Here is a 25,208-nt window from a genome sequence, read left to right as displayed (position 1 = left end):
TCTTCCTCTTTTGAATTATTTTGAAAGGCCTGAGTGTATTAGCAAGGTCCCTTTGTATCCAGATTGTCCTCTGGAGGGACCTCTATCTTTTTTCCCTCTTTCTTTAAAGGAAAAAAAAAAATCAATTTGAGAACTCTTCCCCCATGCTTAGTACATAAATCTTAACTTTTAAATGTAGATTCATCAGGGAAAAAATATTCTCTTAACTCCATGTCCGAGGTATAATTCATGTCAATTCTTTCTTTCATCTCATTCCATCCCTTTTTCTAAACATGTGCTACAATGTTTTATATATATAATTGTATATATGTATATAAATGTCTGTAAGCATGCTCTTGCCATTACTTGACATTTTGTAAACTCTTTTCATTTATAAATATGTCATGCTCCTCCCATGTCATTTATTAATAGTTACCATGAAGTATTTTAATTTTTTCTGTTAGTTTGCTTTCAAAAATGAAGATGGTAACACACATGCCCTGCCTCCCACTCGAGAACACCATCAGTGATTTTCTTGCTTTTTAAAATCAATATATCTTAAAACTTTCTGCCAATTGTCTACATAAAAATAATGGTCCTTGGTATAGTTTCTATTCCTTTGATTGCTAATAAGACTGGACCATTTTTTGGTGATATTTGTAATTTTTCTTTCACACTTGTTCGTTTATTGATTATGCGTTTGAGATTGTCTAGCTGTGACTTAGCTTTTCGGTTATTTCCCGGTCTCTATCCTCCATTTTCTCTGTTGAGATCCTCAGACATTCTGTTTATGCTGGTATCTTACCTGAGGCTCTTGAAATCTGCTTTCCTAAAGCTGCTCTCGATGCTGTTCCCAGGTGTTATCCTTGCACAGCCACAAACTAAATGTCACAGTCATGGCCCTTGAAGTGCACCTTGCTTCCAGTGCTTAACTATACACAGTAGAGCCTCTGCCCTCCTCCATTCAATGCCGTAGTTACCGTGGGGTTGAAATCTTTTCCTTAATGGAGCCACAAGACTGACTGAAGGAGGGGGGTTAGATGTGGGCAATAAGCTGCATCTCGGTAGAGCATGGGGGAAGGGCATGCTCTGTGACTCTTTTAAATCTGTAAGGTTGTGCAAGGGGCCCTCATGGTGCACCATGGGAAAGCAGGCAGAGGCAGCCTTTCGATGGTTGGATGTAGGATCATGTTATAGGGGCATCTCATCAGAGACCAGGATCATATCCTGGGAAGGAAGACAAGGAAAAGTTGGTACTCAGGCTGTGATGGAAAGGCTAAAGAAGAGAGGTGAGTGGGGAACAGGATTCAGTGCCCATGACTGTTAGAGACAGGGCTAACATAGGGCTGATAGCCAGGCATTTGGAGGAAAAGAATCCTTCCTATCTAAGCCAGGAGGTCAAGGCAGTAGAGTTGAAAAAGCAATAATGGGAGTGAAACTGGCTATGGGAGGGGCACTCCAAAAAGCAAAGTCAGCAAGGACCAACTTCAGCATCCTCTTCTTGGTCCTCAGTTCGTTACAACCTGATTTCCTCCTGCAGAACCATGTGAACACATCTCTCACAGTCTACCACCGAGCCGTTACCATATTGTCATAGTAACTAGATTTGTTTTCGTTTATATTGTTTTTCTCTTATATCTGATGTCATTGATTATTCTTTTGTGTGGACATGTTTTTCCATGGTTTCGTATCACCCAGTCACTTCTTATTCTTCTCGAGCCATGACCCTCCCATTACCTTTCCTCTCTGGTGCTGCTTTCAAAGGCCTAGCGTTTGCTCGCTCACCATTTGATACCTTCTATATGTGAGGCTTCTGGCATCTCTATGTGTTGTCAGCTCTCGGTCTCTCCTTAGACCCGAGACTCGGATGTCTAGCTGCCCACGGGAAAGCTACTTGATACCTCTCTGCTGCTGAAGCTGACAAGGATGCAGAAAAAAAACAACTGTTTTATACAGATCAGCTCGTCCAGAACTCGCCACAGAGTTCGTTTGTTCCAATCTGCTTCTCTTCCTGGTTTAACTTTTTTCTCTACCTGAAATGATAATGGAGTCCTTAAGAGTATGAGGAAGAGTGCGATTTTGTGTTTGGCAAAGTCCTCTCTATTTTATCAAAAAAAAAAAAAAAAAAAAAAAAAGAAATGGGGATGTTTGGATGGTACAGGTTTTTTTTCCTTTTTGTTTGTTTGTTTGTTGTTGTTTTCAGTGTCGAGGGTTGTTCACATACATGGAAGTCATAGGACAACCCCAGTGTTACCCTAAGGGGTGCTATCTACTTACACAATGCTGAGATTTCAAGTGAGTTGTAAGCACATGCCACCATGTCTGGTGTGTTCACAAGAGTTTTGGGACCTGAACTCTGTCACTAGATCCTCGTGCTCACAGGGCATTCTTCCTGACCTGTATGAATATAGTTTTGACTCAGTGGGACGAATCTCCCTCTTTGCTGCTGCCCGCACCCTCTTCTACATTGCTTGGATGTGAGAAGCCTGGCACCCAAGCCTGAGCTGGTGCCTGCGTTTGCATGATTCAGTGTTTCTCAAACTTCAGAGTGTGAAGTATTCACCTGGAAAAGGTTATTGGTTTGTTCCTGGACCACAGGGATGGCACCTAGGGATTTTAGCACAAAGGGATGGTGTAGAAATTGGGGTCTTCAGAGGCCTCCTGGGTACTTATGATAAAATGGCTTACACAGCATACTTTGAAAAACACTGTTGTGTGTATTGGAGCTACTGGCTGCTTCTGCTCATCTCTACCTCTGAAAAACCCATTGAACCAACATGTTAGTGTATTCTGCAACTTTCGTCTGCGACACTGGTGGGTGTAGATGCACTGGCAGCCACTTACATGACCAGCATGCAGTGGGCTGTGCTTTTTTTTTCTTATAGGCTATTTTGGAGGGAAATTAAGTCCAGAGTTTGGATGAAGTGACTTGGATGAATAAATCCACACATCTTATTCACTGGGAAGATGGAACTTGTTATTTTTTAATTAATTAATTGTTTTTTTTAAAGGACTAGATATACTGTTTGGGTTTTGAGAGCAAGAACATTTTTGTCTCACAATCTCATTATAAAATATCAAACCAGAGATGTGCAATCTTTTTGTTTTTTGTCTGTTTTTATAGCTAGATGTTTTCAATCTAGGGCAAAGCCATCTTCCTTAACTAGTTTTTTAAATACTGGTGGCTTGTCTTATTCTGTGTTTTGTGCTTCTGAGGCAATGTCCCCTATCACTGGTACCCTGGCCAAGGTTGTATTCAAGTCTTCCACTTTTCAAAAACTCAGCATCTAAAAGATTCTCCTCTTTTCCAGAAGAAGAATGTATATCAAAACAAACAAACAAATAAACAAAGAAGAGAAATTATTTATGGCTTATTGTATTTTTACAGGCTATCCAGTGAAGACATTTACACGTGCTGAATAGCTTCATTATAAGAATAGCATCAAGGCAAGTGATTCTCATAAACTTTATGTAACCTCAAACATGACAACACACCGAGCCACTAATCGGCCTCCGGGATTTTAATGTTTCTTTTCATTTGCTTGTTTCCTTCTCCCAATACAGGATGACTTTCCCCCGTGGCCACCCTTTCATGACTTTGGTGAAATCTAAATGACAATTGGTCACTTTTGCTATTTGGTGATTATGAATAATTCTGGGTTTCAACTGGGATCTTTCAAAAACGTTGCATGGAGCAAGACTATCTTCTGTTTTCTGCCTCCAGTGAAGACCTTTAAAGGGTCAGCAGGAGGCAACTGCAGGGGATAAATGCGCTGTGGCAGAGATCAGTGAGATTTCCCATTCATTATAGGATTTCCCATTAGGGACAATTTAGGCGTCATAGGATGGGAGGTTAGACGTGATTGCTGTTTGAGGCATGTAATTAGGAGCTGGGCAGGAATGGCAAGCATGTAACTCCAGTCAAGGGAATTTTTAGAAAAGCCTAGTGTTTGAGAGAACACGATTTGGAATAAAATAAAAATAATTTGCCTCTGCTACTGTCTATTTAACTCGGGCATATTAATGAACTGCTCTGTGCTGCTATAAAGTGGGATTAACGTTCTTGTGGATATTCAGGGAGAATAGTACTATCCGTCCGTGGGTAATTTAGAGTCATCGTGAGGCTCGACAGCAGCTAGCACTTTCATTCATGTATTCGTTCGATAGGTTGCTGTTTGTCAACCACTCTGTTAGGGGCTAGAGAGAGAATGATTGGGCGTGAAAAATATGGACGGCCCAGCGTCATGGGATGAGGGAAGAAGGCAAGCAAACTCATCATGCTTCCTAAACTCTGTGATTCGTGATTGAAAGAATAAACCAGGATGGCAGGACAGAAAGTAACCCTGACTGGGAGGTTAATAAACAGTGGGCGGAAAAGGTAAAACTGGACTTTGGAATGGTGGGGCCATATGGGGTCAGGCTCCCACTGAGAAGGTGATTTAGGCCAGTTTTCTGCTCCATTTTCACAAGACCCTGGGAGACAGATGGGTTTGGGGGGGGCGTGGTCTGTGTTTTCCAAAGAAGGAAATTTAAGTTTAGAAGACTGAGTATGTTGCCCATTTCTAGTGAGTAGCAGGCTGGCAGGGCTTCAATTAGAACTCCAGTGCTCAAGACTGCTACCACGACATGCCAGGCACAGCATGTCTTGCAGGAGAGGAGGAGGCTTAAAGACCACCCAGCTGGCACAGGCCTGCTAAGGATGAAGACCGAGGAGAGAGAAAATATCGTGTGACTGGGGCAATCCCACTGGCAACCAGGTCTCCTCCTGAGCACAGCTTCCTCTCAGGAAGTGTCTGGTCTGTCACACTGGCTTTCGGTGACACCCTAAATCACCAAGCCAGCGTCACCATCTTACTCCACAATTCCTATAACAGTTGGCTGGTTTGAACTTTCAGAGTGCATGGCAGTTTGTTGAAAGACGCATCAAGTTAGCAGATTTTGTTCTAGCAAACATTCTTGTTTTTGTTTTCTCCTGAATGCATATATGCACACTGTAAAAATAAATCGAATCAGCATTTTTAAGGGTCCTTTAAAGAGATCCTTTCCCCCCCCCCATCTGAGAGGCATTTCCCTATCTCTCCTTTGATTTTTCTCCAGAACCATTGTTTCTAGGAATGTTCTGTGAATAGACAAGAATATATGTGTACATATCCCTCTTAACACAAGACACAGCATGCCATGTTGTGTGTGTGTGTGTGTGTGTGTGTGTGTGTGTGTGTGTGTGTGTGTGTTAGTACTGGGGATTGAGTAGATACAATAATATCTGTAACATGTACTTATGGTAAAATGACCATGCCAACTGCTGTGCGTACTTTCAGCTGATTGATACCTCTAAACGGTTCCCTGATGGGTGAAGCATGCTAAAAGCCATATGGAAGAGAATCATCTTCAAGCTGAGTGACCAATGAACAGCCCCTTTCACTGGAAAGCTAGCTGGCGAGAGGGGTGCTCCCAGAGGGCAGCGTCCCCCTCCTTTGAGCTGGCTGTCCTGAATTCCCTCATCTCTTGCCAGTATATGCATACCCGAGACTGTTGGCACCGAAACTCCAGAAAATACAGGATCTCCTTGATGGTCTGAACTCTGTCTTAGAGCCTCCATGTGACTCCTCTGACTTTATTTGAGTCTAGCTTTTCAATATATATTTTTCCTTAGTTATGCGGCATGGCATACTATCGAGCCTTGGTCTGGAAAGAAAGGGCAAAGGGGGAATGAAGCAAGCAGATAATGCGAGAGGAGGAGAGGGGAATGTGAGATAAACGCAGAGTATCAACTTAGAAAGAATTCCCTTTGTTTATTTGGCATATATTCATTTTACCAAATAACGATGCACATTATATATGTCGGCCATATTCATTCCTATTATTGTCTCGTGTCCCCTTTCCTCTTCTCACTGGCCTGCTTTCTTTTCACAGATAGTCTGTTTTTTTTTTTAAATGTCTTTTGTTAAAAAAAAAAAAAGACTGCATATGAGAGAACAGGTATCGTATTTGTGTTCTAAGTCAAGATTATTATCATCATTCCTGGTTTCACCTACTTTTCTGAAAACGGTATAATTTTGTTTTCTTTATGTTTCAGTAATTGTCTGTTTGGCGTGCTACGTATCCGTTTTCTATTCATCTGTTGTGCTGTGATGGATAAGACTGTGCAGGTACCTCTATTCGATGCTGACTTCCATGCTGGCTACACAGGAATGGGAGAGCCTGATCAAAACGATTAGTTCCCCCCCCCCCGGGGGGAGGGAACTCAATATTTATTCCCATATTGGCTGTACTAATTTGCTTTCCTGCCAGCTTATACTATGGCTCCTCCCCCTACATCCTTATCAGCGTTTGTTGTTGTTTCTCGGCATTAGGATTTCTGAGTGAAGTGAGGTAGAATCTCAGTATATGTTGATTTGTGTTTTCGTGATGCCCGAGATGTTGATAAGTTTTCATATATTTCTTTGTCCCAAACTTGAGGTTCCTCCTGCTTCAATGTCCCAAGGCCGGGTTCACAGGAATGCACTCCCACACCCAGCTAGGGGGACCCAAATTTCCTGTTGCTATTATAAAACTTATCTTTTGGGGGCTTACTTTAAAAATTTTTTTTTATTTTTAAGAATTTGATTCTTTTTTTTATGTTTTATTTTTTTCTTTTCTTTTAATTTTTTAAAATATTTTTTATTTATTAATTTATTCTTATTACATCTCAATGGTTATCCCATCCCTTGGATCCTCCCATTCTTCCCTCCCTCCCATTTTCCCCTTATTCCCCTCCTCTATGACTGTTTCTGAGGGGGATTACCTCCCCCTGCATACACTCATAAGGATTTTGATTCTTGAAGGAGACTGAGAGCCACTCATTTCTAATTTGTGTGAATATATGGTCTTTGTTATCAGGGTCCTTGGGATCAGCCACATCCTGGCTGCCCATTTGCTTCCTTGCCTGTTGCCTGGGGAGGGTGGTTTTCCACAAGGTGTCTCAATTCCTGAGACAAGGGCCTATTGTAGAGAGTAGGGGGGCACAAGGTCTGGGCTATTCAGTTTACATTAATTAGGAAGATTAAAAAGAGTTAATTTACTTTTACTAATATGCGTGTGTACATCTGTGTGTCTGCTATGTGTGTGTGGGTGCCAGAAAAGGGTATCAGATCTTCTGATGCTATAGTTACGAGGGGTTGTGAGGTGCCCAATGTGGGTGCTGGGAATTGAACCTGGCTTTTCTGCAAGAGCAGCAAGCCATCTTAACTGCTGAGCCATCTCTCTAGCCCTTGAGTGACTATTTTTATCTGATATTAATTGTTAGACATTTTTGGTAATATATTTTTTAAAGGGGATCTGCTTATCCAAGAAAAAAAAACTTGTTAACAATAAAACCTACTGATTTAACATAACTCCCCCTTTATATGTAAAAAAACCTCTTACGGAAAGAGAGCTGACTTATCCAAGGTCTTCTCAATGTTGAAGCAATTAAATTTCAACCCCATTTATAAACTTCTCATTTAGTGCTCCTTAGAAGTAGAACAACGGACTGGGTAAGAGCTTCCAGCCAAAGCAGCAATACTCCCTTACTTCCCTAGCTTAAAATCAAACCAAACCTCTATCAAAATGTCTTCATTCCATATATATATATATATGGAATTTTCACGTTTGCACTGGAACCATCTGGGAATAAATGTGTTGAAAGACTCCCAGCAAAGCTGTTCTCACCATGCATACTTATTTCTATCTAGAAAGTCAAGAAGGACCTGCCATATAGTGTGGCTCAAGAGAAAACTGTAAAATGCATTTTCTGAGCATGTTACTTCGACTCCGCCCACCTTCTCTCCAGAGGGCTTGAGGAGAGCAAGAAGCACTGAAGTTGGTTCCAGGACCTTCAGATCGGCTTAAGGCGCTGATCATACCACAATGGTGGGTCCTTGGTGTCTAATCTCTAAAGTAACCATCCCTAAGCTTACACATCCCCTACAAGTGAAGTGTTTAATTTGGCAGAAGGGCTCGGAGGGTTAGAGTCCATGATAGTGGAGCAAAGGAACAGCTGAGAACTCTCATTATGATCCACATATGTGAGGCTAAGCCAAAGAGACACCAGGAATGGCATGAGTCTTTTGAAACTCAAAGCCTACACCCCCAAAAGACACACCTCCTCCAACAAGGCCATGTATCCTAACCCTTCCCAAACAGTTTGACCAACCGGGGACCAAGCGTTCACATGTATGAGCCTATGGTGGCAGCCATTTTCAGTCACCACACACAAATTAGACTGTAATGCTTCAACCTCTGGTGATGCTGGGAGCAGTCCCCTCTGTATAGCAGCCTTTAATGCAAGCACAGTTCCCTAACACTCAGACTACACTTTTCTTTCCTTTAGTTTCCAAATGTTTCAACCATGTAGAGAACTCTGAAAAAAGTTCACTTCTCGGTGTTTAGTTACACCCTTCCAGTACACATGAATATTTGTATTCCCTTTAGGCATCTTTTGGTCAAGCTCTATATATTTAATTCTTTTAACTTTCCCATCATAAATTGATATTTATGGCGCTTTGATCTTCATAGGCCCATCCAGTAGCAAACCAAACTGAGCTACTGATGGACTCAGACCTCTTTTTTAACCATGTGACAGGGAAGAGGGTAGGGACTCAGCCCAAACATATCCCTCTGTGTCTGTGCAGGTTTTCTTTGCAAAAGAACAGAGGAAATTGTGGTTCTGAAATGTTATTTGGATGGAGTGATGAGAGTCTTGCACGGGGAAGCAAGGAACAACGCAACTTTATATTAAAGACTTGGCTCCTCGTATGGGGCCTTCTGGAATTTCCTTGCCTTGGAACCCCTCCCTATCCCAAATACGACTGAGCAAATAGATATGGAAAATCACATGGCCTGGGTTGTTTGTCCTGGCTGCCTTCATCTGATTGCTTGGATGTTAGAAGTCCGTAGCAGTTCAGTCTCCTTCACAGGTGTGTGGAGAGGCCTAGGAATGTCTGTGGATGAAGGGAGCTCAGAGTCCATCATTATGCTCATTTGGATTTAGTATTTTTAAATTCATGTCTGCATGAGCATTCATACTTGTATCTCATCATTTGGCTTCTGTGGACGTGTTGGTGGATACGTGCTGTTGTGGACGTGTTGGTGGATACGTGCTGTTGTGGACGTGTTGGTGGAAGCAAAGCTGTTCATTGTAGTATAGTGGAGAAGAGAAAGGGTCTGCAATTCAAGCCCTTGTTTTGGAACATCTCAAAGTACATGGAAACGTCTTGCCTGTGAGCCAGAGCAGGATTTATCAAGGTCAGAGAAGCTGATATGAAGGATGCTTCTTGCTTATTGGAAGCAGCACCCCTTTCCTATACATGTCAAGTGTTACAGAGTACGGAATGGACTGAGATCAAGGTGGAACTATTCAGGGTAGAAGGCCAAGAAAGACACAGGCAACTCAATACTCAGGGACCAGAGTCTCTCACCCACTCAAATAAGACTCCAAGTGACTTCTAATTCAAGAGATTTTTTTTCCTTCTAGAGTGTTGTTTGTGGTTTCTCTGGAGTTGATGTGAGGTTAAAACCCATACAGGAAGACAGGATGATATCCTGGGCCACTTGGAGCTTATCTGTCATCCAGAATAACCAGGACGAGGAAAGGCCAGTAGAACCTTGGTTCCTTTACTGCATTCATTCATTTCTTCAACATTGGCATAGTTGTGTATGTGTTTAGTGTGCATTATCACTGCTATGTAGTCAATGTGCTTTTTCCTTTCATTTTAGTTATAGACTCTGCTATGATTTTCAGATATGCATTCACTCATTATGATGGTTGGTATTCGCTGTCACCTTGACTTGATCCAGAATCATCATGGATCTACCTCTGGGTTTTCAGAAGACCCATCCTGAATATGGATGGCACCATCCCATTAGGTGGTATTGCCAGACTGAATAAAAAGGAGAAAGGGAGATGGGCACCAGCATTCAGCTCTCTGCTCCCTGACTGTTGACCCAAAGGGACCAGCTGCCTTAACTGTCTTGTCCCCATGACTTTCCTGTCATGATTGACTATGCACATAACTTCCAATCCAAATAAATGCTCCCTTCTTTACATTTCTCTTGTCAGTTATTGTCCACCAATGAGAAACATAACTATTAAGACTCATTCATGTCCATACTCTCTCAATCATTTAACATATTTATTAGACATCTACTACACTCATGGACTATACCTTAATGAGATGGTGACTAATACACCAATATCTATACCTTTAAGATTCTAGAGAGTGTAGACCAAATCTTCAGATAGTTCCCTTCAAGCCTCTGTGTTACAGATATTTTTTATATAATTGCATTGCTTTTTCTTAGTTTATTTCTTAACCCTCTATCGTGGAAATAATTGAGATTCTTCCATATTTGTTTATAAGGCTTTACAACACAATCTTGAGCACTTTAAGTCTGTTCTTAACCCTCTATGTTATCTGGACTCCTTCTTTGCCAAAATCCCCAAGTTATTTGTTTATTTAGTTCTTTCTTTGCTCCAGTTGAATCCTCTTCAGCTTATGGCTGAATCCCCTTACTTCCTCTTCTAATTCTTCCTCCCCTACGTGGCAGGAAGTCCAGCCCTATTCTCTCCCCTACTCAGTAACTAGCTGTAAGCTGTTTTATTGGCATACAAGGGGACAATTGGAGAGCAGAGTTTATACAACGTTGAGACAAGAGATTCTCAGAATAAGGCCTGCAACCAGATATAGGGGCTACAAAAATCCTCCTCATTTGAATTATGCCTACACCTCTGCCATGGATTTGGTGAGGAGTGGGTAAGTAAGGTAAAATGCACTGCACTTTGTGTCAAAGAAATTCTCTTTTCTGACTACCCAACTTGAACTTCTTATGTGGACTAGAAGTGGGTTTAGCGATATTTCTTCTCCCTCTTGCTTCATAGGACTTACAGCTGGCATACAAAGCCTATTAGCTATCTGTATGCAAATGAAGGGCTGGGTTAATCTAAAGTCATTACAGGACAGACACTTTAATGAAGCTCAAGGGTTGGCGAACCTTTGTATTGATGTTTGCTTCTCAGACCATCTGGATTTGACTTTTATCTTGAGGCTCCTGTTGTCATGAAGATGCCCATAAACAAATAGAGCAGGGACCTATGAGAAGGTGAGAGACATAGGGGACGGTGCCAATGCTGGCATCACAAAGGCCGGGCTTTTCCTTAGCATTGAAGTGAAATTGAGACAGCCCTCAGTATTGTCAGGGCCACAGCCGCTTTGGATAAAAACAACCTGGTCCTGTGTGCAATGTGTAAAGGTTACACTTCCACACTTTCTGCTGGAGAAGAGGAACTTCATGAGGGTGTCTTCACAAACATCATTCTCAGCCCTGTTTGGCTTCTGGGCTTGTGAGGGTGTCAATAGCCAAGACCAGGGGTGATAAAATATGGCCCATTAAGTGGGATGAAATGAATGTTTTACTGTAGGAATGGTTCACTATTTCTAGAGACTGATATTGATGACAAGCAGGATGTCTATGGCGAGAGTTGTTGAACCTTTTGTTTACTTTGAGTTGAGTTCTCTGTTACAGTCTGTGCCCTTTTCTTTGGTACTCAGTGCTCAAGAATTATTCCTGAAATTGTGCAGATAGAAGTGTTAATAGTATTAATTAAATAGGCATAGGGGAAGCCTGAGAAAATCATAATGTCAATTTTTTTGCAACAAATTAGGCAAATTTTTATGAGAGTTCTTTCAGTTTTAGTGCCTGGGAAAGCAGATGAAGTCATAATGGGTCTTTTTTTTTTTTCTTTAAAGCTAACTTGGGCCATCAACTGAAAGGTGATCTGCTCAAGCTGGGAATGGAGGGACCTTAGACGAAGCAAAGCCAGGATTAGAGTGCCAGACTGATATGGCTGGCATACCGACGAATTGGACCACTTATTTCCATGGGAGCAGAAACAAGAGTTTCCTCCCCTGCCTCTGCAGTTCTGGTCCATCTCTGACTGAAAGTAGGGAGCAGAGAACATGAAATGAAGGAGGGTTAAAATGGAGGGAGCAGCCAAAGGCTGGAAGCTTCTTTAAGCTTTCTTCTTGGTGTTATTTGACATCGTGTGTGTGTGTGTGTGTGTGTGTGTGTGTGTGTGTGTGTGAGAGAGAGAGAGAGAGAGAGAGAGAGAGAGAGAGAGAGAGAAGATAGGTGATATACCAGCTAGTACCCATATCCCCTCTTATTTCCCAAGGTCGTGGTGTACAAGGAGTCTAAAGAAGTCCCTGCCCACTAACTCAATTACAAGCCAGGTTTGAAAAGAATTATAACTAAACGATATTGTTGGTTCATCAAACATATCCAGACCCCCCCCCAAAAAAAAAAAAAAAAAAAAAAAAAAAAAAAAGACAGTTTATATGGGAAAGGGGCACAAAAATAAATGAAAAAAAAAAAACAAAAAACCAACCCAAAACAAGATCCAGCTTCCTGTATTTCAGTGTCCTCTCCTGACTTCTGGCTCTAAGGAATATTCCCATGAGTTCTTCAGCTGAGAGGCAAGAGAACTCCATGCAGGGATCTTGAGCCCTGAGCCATCACATGGAGAGTGAAGAGGCCCAAGACAACTGTCTCTAACTTGGCTGGCATCTCTCTAGTCCAATTTGATTTCGGTTCCAGGATACATTAGTCTTTACGGAGTATATTTCACCATTGGCTTCCAAATGCTCCATCTAAAAATGTAGCCGTATTCACTGAAATCATGTTCTAGCTAGAATGAAAAGAAGAGAGCTGGGGGAATTCTCAACCCTTTCTCACCGGAGAGCAAACATTCTGATACCCTGCCAAGGATTAGGAAGGAACTTCCTTGGGCGGGAAAAGTGATTTATAGGAAAAACATAGTGAAGTGGAAAAGAGTGTAGACAGTGAGTCAGAAGGCTCCATTCAAATCCCAGCTCTGCCCCCTTTCTTAGGATGGGATCATGGGCAAGTTATTTGCCATATTAAAATCTAAACTCCATCTTTAAAATGGGCAGCCATAGCAGCCTTCTGGGTGGTGGCGGGACTTGATGCAAGCAGGCATTTAGAGCATGCCTGCAGCACACTGAGTGTTGCACGTACTGTGCTCTTGGCCCCTTGCTTGTCAGAAAGGATTCATGCAAGGCTAGAAGGAGGGGATGAGCACTCCCTGGCAGCCACAGCAGCTGAGAAATAACATAAGTGACTCTTGGTGACTCTCTCAAAGTCCTTTGTCTACTATAACCTTTGTCTCTCCCTGTACATCTGAATTCTTTTCCTGGTGAAAGGATTGGCTGCCATCCTGACGTTTCTTCTGGAGGTCAGATAAGATGGCTGGGAGGAATTCTGGGGAGGAAGTATTAGTTAAACCATATTTCCCTTGCCACAGGCAGAACAGCAGGAGGGTAGAGACGAAGCTTATTCTTCCAGATACTGTCAGTCCCAAAGGAAGGGTCTTGTGGTCACCAGCACCTCCTCCCCCGATCTTGTTAATCTTGCTTCCTCAGGTGTCTGTTTCAGTGTGGTGTTCAGACCCCACAGGATCAGTTTTGAGGCTGTGATAAAGTGAGGGAGCTGGAGTGGCTGCTTCCTTTTCTAGTCAATTTAGAGGATGGTGGAGAGGAGTTCTTAGGACCTAGGTGAGTGCTGAAGGCCTTTGAGAGGCAATGGAGGACAGGAATAGGGCTTCAGGCCTGCCTGATTCGTAAAAATCAAAGAAAAGGTAGGGGTTTGCTAGGTTCTGAGGCGGCCTGAAAACACCTCAAACCAGGTTCAGTAGAAACCATCCGATGCCAAGTAGGCTGGTTGCTAGGATATTGTACCAAGGGACTTGACTATATCACCTCTTACCCTTATACAACGACTACAAGGGCATCACTACTGTTTTACATGTGAAGACACTGAAGCTTGGGGACAGGGAGTGATTTCTTCAGTCTCAAGCCAGAAGCCAAGATTTATATCGACTATCTGACAAAACACAGTTTGTATATTTGCTCCACAGAATGTTCCAGAATTATACCACTTCATTTTTTTTTTTTTAAAGTTCTCATCTTACCAGAGCTTCTCCATCCAGTCTGAGCAAATGGTGGCTGAGAAAGAGGTCTCAAAATAGTGTCAACTGAAGACCCTCCTACTGCTTAGTCCCCTCACAGAAGGGTCTGGAGTGGGACCTTGGAGACGGCTGAGTTGAATCAAGAAAGTGAGTTTTTAGAGGTGGGGTTTCCCTGCCTATGGAGGGAGATGGGGACGGGTGGGGGTCCTAGTGGGGGGCTAGTTCCATCCTGGTGGTGGTATCTGCAGCTTTCCACTCTCTGTAGTTACCCAGGGGATCCTGAATGAATGTGGAGAGTTGGTTAGCCCTATTTCAGAAGAGAAGGCCCTTCTGAGAAGGGTGAGAGGGCAAGGTGACACAGTTAATAATTCTGTGAAGGAACTCCCACCAGCAGGTTGGGAGCACATAGCAGTAGGGAAAGTCTAGAAGATCAGGGGTCCACTGGACAGAGCTGGGGCTCAGACCTTTGAGGAGGGGCCACCATTCTGCTGGTGCAGATGCCTCAGCAGCTAAGGGAAGAGGCCAGCAAGGTGGGCTGGGATTAAGGCTGGGCAGGGACAGATTTGAAGGACACTGGAAGAGCTGTCACTTCCATGTTGAGGGACTATATGTCGATAAGAACGAAAAGAGGGGAGATGTTGATTCCTTCACTTTCTACTTTGCAGTTTCCTTCTAGTATCCTGTAGTGATGGACAGAGCTGACTCTAGAACCACTTGGCAAAGGCAAAGTGTGGTTTGCAGAGCCTTAGCCCCTGAACCACAGAGAGGGCTGAGAGACAGTATCTTAAAAGTTGGTTTATAGGGTGAATAATTAAGTACAGTTGCCAGTGTCAATAAATCATTAAATAAAGTTTCAACCTCAGGGTTTGAAGAGACTCTCAGACTGTCTTTAGAGGGGGCGTTCCTTAATTCTGCCTCTCTGTGGCACTTTTACTGTTGCACTGATGGTGGCGAGGACGGTAGGATGATAGTGGTGGTGGCGGCGGTGGTGGTGTGTGTTCACACCTATGCGTGTGCACTTCTGTGTATGCTTAAGGATTAGGACGAGGCCCCTTTTTATATCTGCTGGCTTCTACACCACCATGTTGGGAATAAACACTACAGCTCTCCTCTGAGTTGTTAATGAGACTCCAAAATAAATGTTTTCCTTCAGATTACACCTTGTAATGTATGATTCAGTCTCAGAAAGGAAACTGTTGTGGATTAGGGATGTGGGGAAAGAAGAGGGTGTGCTCAGAGAAACCTACCCCAGGCAGGAGTTGGAAGGAGCTGGAACAAGAATAAATTTAATTGCCAGTAAGCCCGGTGAAGCTTTGTGTCTCCAAGCCTTAGAGGCAAGCTAATGGCTTACATTTTTTTTTCTCCGCTGCTTACACAGTTCCAGGAAGACAGGCTGCTCTCAGCCCAGAAAGCTTAGTAACTGAACTTTACATAATACCTGGGAACAGCGGAGGAGAGCGTGTGTGGGGAAGTGATGATGGGGCCATTTGCAGGTTGAAGTTAACGCCTGGAAATTGTTCATCATCTGCTCAGCATGTAGAGCTGCTGGGAGCTAAATGGATGGTTGATTGTGTAGGGGAGTTAAATGGGAGCCAAGTAAACAGCATGTGAAAGGCCTCATGATTATTGAGTGAATTAGAAGCACATTGTAACCGTGCGTTGCTTGCCTGGGTCCCTCAAACGTTGGCTTGAACTGGCTCTCCCAAGAAGAACAAAATGTGAAACTGCAAGTTCAGTGTTTGGTGCCCTCCTACAAGGTGCCGAAATAGGTAAGTGCTAATCTCGGAAGCAGCATTATCCATTGCCAGTACAGCCTTCTGATACACAGAGTACCCATGATAAGGAGAAACTACAGTAGCCTAACACGTTTCCAAGGGCTTAGCGGTTGACTTTCTGCAGGATTGCTGATAGCAGCCCTGAAGTTCTAATAGGGTTTTATGAATAATTATGCCCATTTATCAGATATGAAAGTAATAAGGTTTGGGGTCTGAAATTCAGTGAAACTCTCTCTCAAGCTATTTTCTGCTACTGCACACTGTGTGTGTGAGGTTGAAGAGTCATCTGAGTCCTGCCTCTTGATCTTTCAGCTGAGACTAATTGTACTGCTGTGCTATTGTTAATAAATCTTTATTGAGCATTCCCTGTCTATGATGCCTGCCAGCACCAAGGCTGAAAAGAGGGGAATTAGATGCAGTTCCTGCAATCGGAAGAGTTTACAACCTGTAAAAAGAAAGTATTTAGAGACTCGTGTTTCCAGAGGCCATCCACCCCTGACCCTGCCTGCAGGGCCAGGGACCAGAAGCAGAACAGCCCAGAGACCTAGCATAGAGCCAAACATGGCTGGCAAAAAAACAAACAAAAAGTCAATGAGATAATTCTTAATGATGGTCTACTGTACTCATAGACAGGAGCCTAGCAAAATTGGCATCAGAGAGGCTCCATCCAGCAACTGATGGAAATGGATGAAGAGATCTACAGCCTAACTCAGGGAATCCTGTGGAGGGGGAGGGGTCAGAGAGGGATCGAGGACACCACAGGAAAACCCACAGAATCAACTAACCTGGGCTCGTAGGGGCTCACAGAGACCGAAATGACAATTAGGGAGCCTGCATGGGTCTGCCCTCTGCTTATGTGTTATGGTTGCGTAGCTTGGTCTTCTTCTGGATCTCCGAACAGAAGGGGTGGGGGCTGTCTCTGACTCTTTTTGCCTGCTTTTGCGACCCATGTCCTCCTATTGGGTTGCCTTGTCCAGCCTTAATATGAGGGGAGGTGCCATGTTTGGATGATTTCCTTGGGAGGCTTGGCCTTTTCTGAAGGAAAAGGAGGAGGAGTGGATGGAGGAAGGGAGGTAGAGGGTAGGGAGGGGAAACTGTGCTTGGGATATAACACATGAGAGAAGACTAAACTAAGAAAAGAGAAAGAAAAAGAAACCCGTGTTTGAAGATAATGACGCAACCCAGATGGGTGTGAGATGGACTCTCTCTGGAAGGCCATAAGCAGTGAAGGGAATCCCAGTCCTTAATCCTTAAATTAGGAAGGAGGCTATAGAGAAGGCTGGGGCCAGGGTGGCAGTGTGGGCGTGAGTGACTTCTGTCAGGGACCTGGGGAGCAGAGAAGGTGAGGTGAAACCCTGCTTTCTGCGCCGACTACTCAGCCTTTGAAATCACAGGCTGGATCGAAAGGCGGGCCACACGTCCTCCAACTTGTGACTTGTATAAATAATGCATGATATTGAGTTAGTGACAGAGGCTCTGTTAGACATCATGAATGAAATGTGAACTTGTGTCCAATCGAAAACTTCTTGCCGCTAAATGACAATCCATTTCTCCCCGGACTAGATGGCCGAGAGCTAGGGTCGGAGCTCTGCATTGGAGCAGTTGCCTAGCACGGCCAGAAAAGGCAAGAGAGATTTTTTTTTTAAAGTTCAGATGTGAAACAGAACGATGACAATGATGACAATGAAGACAGCGTTGGAAGGAGCAGGAACAGCGGTAGAGACTCTTCTCGTTTGGCCTGGGGACCGAGCAGGTGGGCCTCCTCCGGGCCTGTGGCAGGAGCTGATAGGCCCCTCATCGCTCTTGACAAACAGGCTTTCAGGATCTCCTGCGAAGAGAAACAGGATGGCCTTGGCTATAAAAGGCCCCTTGAAGGATTTAAATGTGCTCCCTTGTAGGAGGCGAAGGGTGGCAGGACCCTGGAGGCCACAGAGCTGTGTGCTGCCGAGATTGAACACATCTTGAGGCTATTTTGGGGACCATCTATAGCTCGGTAGAAAGAAATAAAGAGATTGTCAATTAAGGGAAAGAGTAAAAATGTCTATCCTTTAACAGAATCTTAAGTCTCAGTGAACATATTTGCTTACTGCCTGGGTTTCCATGTGCTCCCTTCTTCTCACCGAGTCCCTTACAAAATCTGCAAGGGTTCTTGGGGCTGACAGGCAACTGCTAGTCTTTTTCACGTTGTTATAGGATAAACCGTCTGGAAAAAAAAATCCCATGAACTAACACTAGCAACAGAAGGCCACGGCTTTTGGGTATAAATTTTCTTTTTTATACAAACTATGTTTTTCCTCCCCCTTTTATATACTTTGCTATTTTTGGTTGACATGTGCAAACAGATGAAAGAAAGCTTAATCTTAAGGTTTTTGGTTTTTTTTTTTTTTAAAGCCACTAAATGGTTTATATTTTATTGAGGCAGTAAAATCCAGAAGTTTTCCCTCTGGATAAAATCTTTTTCCATGCAGCATTTCCAGAAAAAACAAAACCAGGGTAATCATTATCCTGTCCATCTTTCCAGATCGATTTAGCTTATGGGAAGTAAATTCAGCCATGGACACGAGCATTGGCTGTTAAGATATCACAGAACCCATGGTACAGGAACGCCAGGCTATAATACCTTACAGCCAATTAGGCTTCCTAATCTTAAACTAGAAATGAAAATCTGGTGGAGAGCCAGGCAAGGAGGGGCATACTTGTAGTCCTAAAACTCTGCAGTTTGAGGAGGATAATAGGTACTTTGAGACCAGCCTGGGCTACATAGCCAGACCATGTCCGAAACAACACCCCCACTAACAAGAACACACACACACACACAAAAAAAATCTCTAAAAGGCATACCAAAGCAAAACAATAATGATTAAATCCTTTGGAGGGAGCTCACCAAGAAGTGTTCCTGAACACAAACTCCGCAGCCAGTTCACCCAGAAAAATGGACAGACAGACAGAACCATTACCTAAGTCAGGTTCCAGTATGATCCTAAAGGCTCACGAACATGCCACATGTCTTTACCATGGCCCCCACAGCCAGATCTTGAATTAGTTTGCATATGTTTTATTAGCACTAATTTAGAATCTCATAATAAGCAATAATCGTGCATGTAAATTTTAACTAAAAATGTAAAAAAAAAAAGTTTGAGAAAGGAGATGCTTATTAAAGAAGAGTGCTAGCTCTGCCATTCAGGAAAGGGGGCGTGGCTCATCACCATCACCGTGTGCCCGGCTGTCTGGCTGGAGCGGTCTTCTGAGGAAATTCCCTGTTCCTGACTCTTCCGGTGTGGTCATCTTCTCACTGCTCTTCTGCATTGTCTTTCCTGTCCAGAATGGCCAATCATCTCTTTTTCACTTCCTGGATTAATTTCTTTTCCTTCAGATTTCTTCTGCTTGGAACTCCTTATTTATTGTGAGTATGGGGGTGGGTGAGGGTGGGAATGAGGGTGGGGGTTGGGTGGGGTGGCCGCTCTCCAGTGCTGGGACCAGAGATGAGCAAGAGCTGTCCTCTTCTGCTGCTCTCCACTGTATTTTTTGAGGCGGGGTCTTTCAGCGAATCTGCAGCTTGCTATTTCAGCTAGGCGAGCTGGTAAGCAAATGCCCAGGGTCTGCCTATCCCTGATCCCCAGGGCTGGAGTTGCGAGTACACACTGCTATACCTGACTTTTATGTGCGTGCCAGTGATCTGAACTCATGATTTCATGCTTGTGCAGCAATCACTTTGAGCCATGTCTCCAGGTCCTGAAATATATATATATATATCATATATTCTGTGTGTTTGTCCTAACTTGTTTGTTTGCCCAGGTAGAGGATGTAATAGATTGGAGAATGCAACGTGGGTAGAATGGTGACAAAGGGGATCCATGGGTTTAATGACTCAGTGTGTTATTAAAAGAAGGTTTATTAAAGCTATTTTATAATGGTCAGTGAGAGTAATCTGAATGCACATCAGTTGTTGGAGAGTTGGATACATTGACTGGAGGGCATGCGTGCCGTGGGGTGCTGTATGGATGCTGAGAAGAGAGGCTTAACACCATAGGGATTGGTTTGGAATGATGACTACGGGTGTTTGTTTGGGTTTTGTTTTAGGTTTTTAGGAAATGGTAAATTTAAGCATTGTGGCTCATGCCTACAGTTTGGTAGCTAGCATGCTGAAGCAGGAGGATTCACATGAGTTTGAGGCCAGCCTGGGCTCCGCATTAAGTTCTAGGTAGTGAGCCTGAGATGCAGAATAAGACTGTCTCAAACCCAAACCAAAAACAAAGAAACAAAACCCCCCAAACAAAACAAACAAACAAACAAACAAACAAAATCTAAACTAACAAAGGACAAGCCAAACAAAAAAAGGGAAAACGTAACTTATAGACTGCTAGGTATAATACAAACAGAGGAAATGTAAACGGCCCTCTCTTTAAGCTCTGTTTTATTATATTGCATAACTTTCTTCTGTGAGCACAGGAAATGGTTTGAAAAGATACGTACCATACTTTATGCTGCTGAGGCCCAAGGACAGGTAGAAATCTGAGAGGAAGATTAAGAACTTAAAAATTCACCTCCATATTTTTAATTGGTAATAATAAATGTCAATCACCTTTGAAATTAAAAATCCAATCAAATTTAAAAGAAAGAAGTTAGCGATTTTATGTCCTTGTGACGCCTAATGGATATTTAGCTGTTCCTATGGGAAATCAGTGGACTGCTCTTAAATAAATTATAATAATCTGAAGAACTCGATCAGTAAGTACAAATCTTTCTATTTTCCAAGTGAGGAAATGAAAGTGAGGAGAAATAACCTGCCAGTTTCACAGACAGAAATTATTCTATCATCTATCCAAACATCTGGAAAAGAGAGATCTTATAAAAATGATTTTGGTGGAAGTGCGAACAGACACAGGGTGGTTGTTCCCAAAACATGATTTTAATATGTTACATCCATTCAGTGGAATGTTATTTGGCCTTAAAAAGCAATGTAGTACTGACACACACATGTAGTGCTGGTGCATTCTGTAACATGGTTGAACTTTGAACACAACGTTAAGAGAAAAAAAGCCAATCATCAAGGACAATAAACTATATGACTCTACACTTACCCATGATTCAAAACAGATAGAGCTGTAGTGACAGAAAGAACATTAGTGTTTTCTTCGGGCTGTAGAGCAAGAGGATTGAGGAGTGACAAAGAGCGGGACACAATGATCAAAAATGAGAATATGGTAAAAATGGCTGCACAACCCATGAACAAATTATACCCAGTGGATAACAACTGTACATGAGTTGGTTGTATAGAATGTGAATTACACCATAGAGGAAAAAAAATCAGGGGCAGAACACACTTGTGAATCCTCTGCCAGATTTTGCCTGATTCTTCTGGAATAAAGGACTTACTCTGACCACCTTCTGATTTTATGGAAATTCGAGGGACCTCAAAAGACCATGTCAGTGGTATAAACGCTCTCAAGGGGCTTAACTTTATCTTTCTGTGGTATAGGATGCCAAGTTCATGAACTCTGTGGTGCATGTATCACAAGGAAACCATCTCCACGCTTCCATCCAAAGATGTCCTCCTAGAGAGAGCTCTTCCATCGTCAGGGCTTGCTTTCAATTGATAAGCTCTTCAGATTTCTTCTCAGCCTCCTGTGAGAAGTCATGGCCTGGGGCTCACTATTAATTCTTTCTTTAGTTAGATTTTTTTTAAATATAATTGACTATAATTAAGTTTGGCTTCTTCATTACTATTTTATAAACCTTTAACTTATTTATTTATTTATTTTCCTTCTTTTTTTTTTTCTCCAGCTCCTCTGACCAAGCTCAACTATTAGTTTGCCCTAATACCGATGAATAGCAGTTATTGCGCCTTATAGCTATGCTACAGTTTAATAAATTAAAAATAAAGTATTACTAACAACTGTTATTATTTCTCCCCAAAGATTTCTGTTATAATAGTCACCGCGACCATTTGGGCTATGGTGAGTCATAATGCAACTACTGAGATAATAGAAATAATAAAAATTTCAGTATGTTAATGAGGGTGGCTTGGAAAAAATACCCAACAAATATTTATTAAGCGCAGATTGTGTTTGTGACACTGGGATATTTATAAGCGCTAGAAAACCTGTTAGGAACTCAAACTCTTTTAGGAAAGACAAGGTATGAAGGACCATGTGATTGAATGAAGACACATGTGTTAGAGTTAGCAATAAATACTCCAAATGTTAGAAGGGCTGACTGTTCCAAGCATAGGAAGAGTCCTTGTTAATTCATTCACCATACAACAATTTCTTCAGGGTCTGTAAGCAAGCTCTTACAGGTGAAACTGGCAGTTCTTACTTTCTCGGAAGTAGGATAGAAACCCTGGGGCCTCCGGGAGCTGACCATCCCAGTGGAGAGATGGGAAAGCGCTCGTTGTTGGCAGGACGACGGCATCACACTTAGATATGGGCATGACGTTTCCTGATATAGTCCCCCCTCTCACAGGCTCCATCTTACTTCTCCTTGTGGATTGAAGATTCAAGGATCCTTGTGGGAAGGATTGTAAACTTTGTCACAGGTGAAAGCAGTCTTGGCAGGCTTTGCCTATGGACACACTGTGGATTAACCTTGAGATAGAATGGGTAGAGCCATCCTGGGCCTGGAACTCAGGAAGCGGACTAGGGGACTCCACCTGGACTATTGTGTTTCTAATCGACCCTCGATGGGAGGAGGAGACCCATCCTTGTACTTGAGAGACGGGCAGGTGGTGAGGGGAGAGGAGCAGCAGGTTTAGACGGGGCTTGAGCGCATGTGGTTTGGGAAAAGGATCAGCGAACAGGTGGGACCAGTGTGCAGGTCAGAGACACTTAGAGACCCGTCCTGTGGAACGGATACCGGAAGGTTCACTCTTTTTTCCCTTTAACCTTTTTTCCCTCTTGTGTAAGCTAGTTGGGTTGTATAATAAAGTTTAATTGTTAAAAAACAAAGCATACAGATCCTTATGGCTTATATTAGACTTGAAGGTGAGATAGAAACACAGATTCTGCATTGTAGGGAAGACCATATTTTGAAGAAGTAATTTGTTGTTGTTTTTTTTCTTTTTGTAAAAATTCAAAGTAGACAAGGCTATCATAGGCCAGTAGATTCCAGAACTAGAAGAGAGAAGTTGATGAAGTGAAGAAATGTTAATTCTGCTGGGGCAGACCGGACAGTGAAGCAGCTGTCTTCACCTGTGTCCGATGTCACAGAGAGGTAGATGGCGTCAAGGAAACCTAGCAAGTGACAAAGCTAAACTGTGTTTCCAAGGCCAAAGGGGTTTGATTGAGTGCAGGAGGACCAAAGGGAGGACAGAAGAAGGCTTACAGTGACCTCTGTCTACCAGTATCTCCTAGAGATGGCCATGTGAAAACCAGGACTTTTTAGATTTTTTTTTTAAAGTGTGACCTCTTGGTAATGGGGATGTTTGTGTGAGAGAAAGTTCTATGCAAATCAGAAGAAAGAACTGAAATTTAGGCCAACTTCAGAGGTTCAGCCATTGGAAGACCATAGAGGAGGTACAGTAGAACAAGGCAAGGTGATGTTCTGACACAGTTTTGAATTTTAGTCACGGCAAGTGAGGGAGAGGAGTGGCTTCAATCCTTTTTATTGTTTTGAAATGTTCGCAATTCTGTCACAAAGTGATGAGACAATCATGGCATTTTTAGAATGGATTTTTTAAACAAAAAATTATATATATATTGTTAATTTATTCATATTACATCTCAATTGTTATCCCAATCCCTTGTATCTTCCTGTTCCTCCCTCTCTCCTGCTTTTTCTCTACTCCCCTCCCCTATGACTGTGACTGAGGGTGATCTCCTTCCCCTGTATATGCTCATAGGGCATCAAGTCTCTTTTTGGTAGCCTGCTATCCTTCCTCTGAGTGCCACCAGGCCTCCCCATCCAAGGGATATGGTCAAATATGGGGCACCAGAAAGAGTTCATGTGAAAGTCAGACCCCACTCTCCACTCAACTGTGGAGAATATCCTGTCCTTGGCTAGATCTGAGTAGGGGTTTGAAGTTTACTGCATGTATTGTCTTTGGCTTGTGCCATAGTTTGAGGAGGACCCCTGGGCCCAGATCCGTGCATCATAATGTTCTTCTTGTAGGTTTCTAGGACCCTCTGGATACTTCTATTTCCCCATTCTCCCATGCTTCTCTCACCTAGAGTCCCAGTAGGATGTCCTCCCCTCTCTCCCACTTTCCTGATAAGTGAAGACTTTCATAGGACATACCCCTTGGGCTAGTGACCAGATATGTGAGTATATACCATTTGACTCTGCTTCTGGGTTAACTCACTCATTATGATCATTTCTAGTTCAATCCATTATCCACAAATTTCAGGAATTCCTTGTTTTTAATAGCTGAGTAGTGTCCTGTAGTGTAAATGTACCACAGTTTCTTTATCCGTTCTTCTACTGAGGGACACTTAGGTTGTTTCCCTGTTTTGGCTATTATGAATAAGGCTGCTATGAACATGGTTGAGCATATGTCCTTGTGTGCTGGAGCATCTTCTGGGCATATTACAAGGAGTGGAATAGCTGGGTCTTGAGGAAGCCCTATTCCCAGATTTCTGAGATAGCGCCAGAGAGATTTCTAAAGTGGCTGTACTAGTTTGCATTCCCACCAGCAATGAAGGAGTGTTCCTCTCTCCCCACATCCTTGCCAGCATGTAGTGTCACTTGAATTTTTGATCTTAGTCATTCTGAGGAGTGTAAGATGGAATCTCAGAGTTGTTTTGATTTGCATTTCCCTGATGACTAAGGACATTGAGCATTTCTTTAAGTGTTTCTCAGCCTCTGTTGAGAATTCTCTGTTTAGTTCTGAGCCCCATTTCTCAGGTTATATTTGGTCTGGTGGTGAAACAAAAAATAATTTAATAACAAAACAAGTAATGGGGGTTTCATTTCTTTAGCCGTGTTCACTTATCTCCATGTGTTCAGGCAGGGGATTCTCAAAAACAATGCTATTTTAGGAATGGGGCTCATAATTTTTTTCTTCTGTAAAGAACAGGATACAGAGCATTCTAAGAAGGACTATCAAGAATAAAAACATGCTGGCACGAAACTGTGTGGGAGTTTGAAGAATAATTAGAATGTGGGGCTTAGAGATCAAAGAGGTGGCGACCTACACAATAGATGGCGTCTGATTTGGACAGAGTCTTGAATGCCAGATCTAGGAACTTGGTTTTATTTTACAGAATAATTGTGGGTGTTACATGAATAGCATTTCTTAGTTTAAAAATGTAGAGAAAAAATTAGGCTAATATAGTTAACCAATTCAGTTTGACTGGATTTTACAATCACCCTGGAGACACCCATGTGTGTATCTGTGGGAATGTTTACGGGGATGTTTAACTGAGGAAGGAAGACCCTAGTGTGGTCAGCACCATCCCATGAGCTTGGTCTTGGAGTATATAAAAAAGTGAGTCGAGGATCAGCATTTATTGTGT

At 42.7% G+C, this 25,208-nt stretch overlaps 1 long non-coding RNA gene across 1 annotated transcript in view; it reads left to right on the top strand.

The window, feature by feature from the left end:
• The window catches only part of LOC311608734, a 248,930-nt gene extending 234,877 nt beyond the window's left edge, over positions 1-14,053 (top strand). Inside the window, exon 5 of the long non-coding RNA XR_014783105.1 lies at positions 13,973-14,053. This is a non-coding gene — a long non-coding RNA (uncharacterized lncRNA). The remainder of the gene's footprint in view (positions 1-13,972) is intronic.
• Positions 14,054-25,208: the final 11,155 nt, after the last annotated feature.

The sequence above is a fragment of the Acomys minous genome, assembly GCF_964271855.1.
Source record: "Acomys minous genome assembly, chromosome: 11".
NCBI classification, from domain to species: Eukaryota; Metazoa; Chordata; class Mammalia; order Rodentia; family Muridae; genus Acomys; species Acomys minous.
This window is presented reverse-complemented; position numbering and strand designations above follow the sequence as displayed.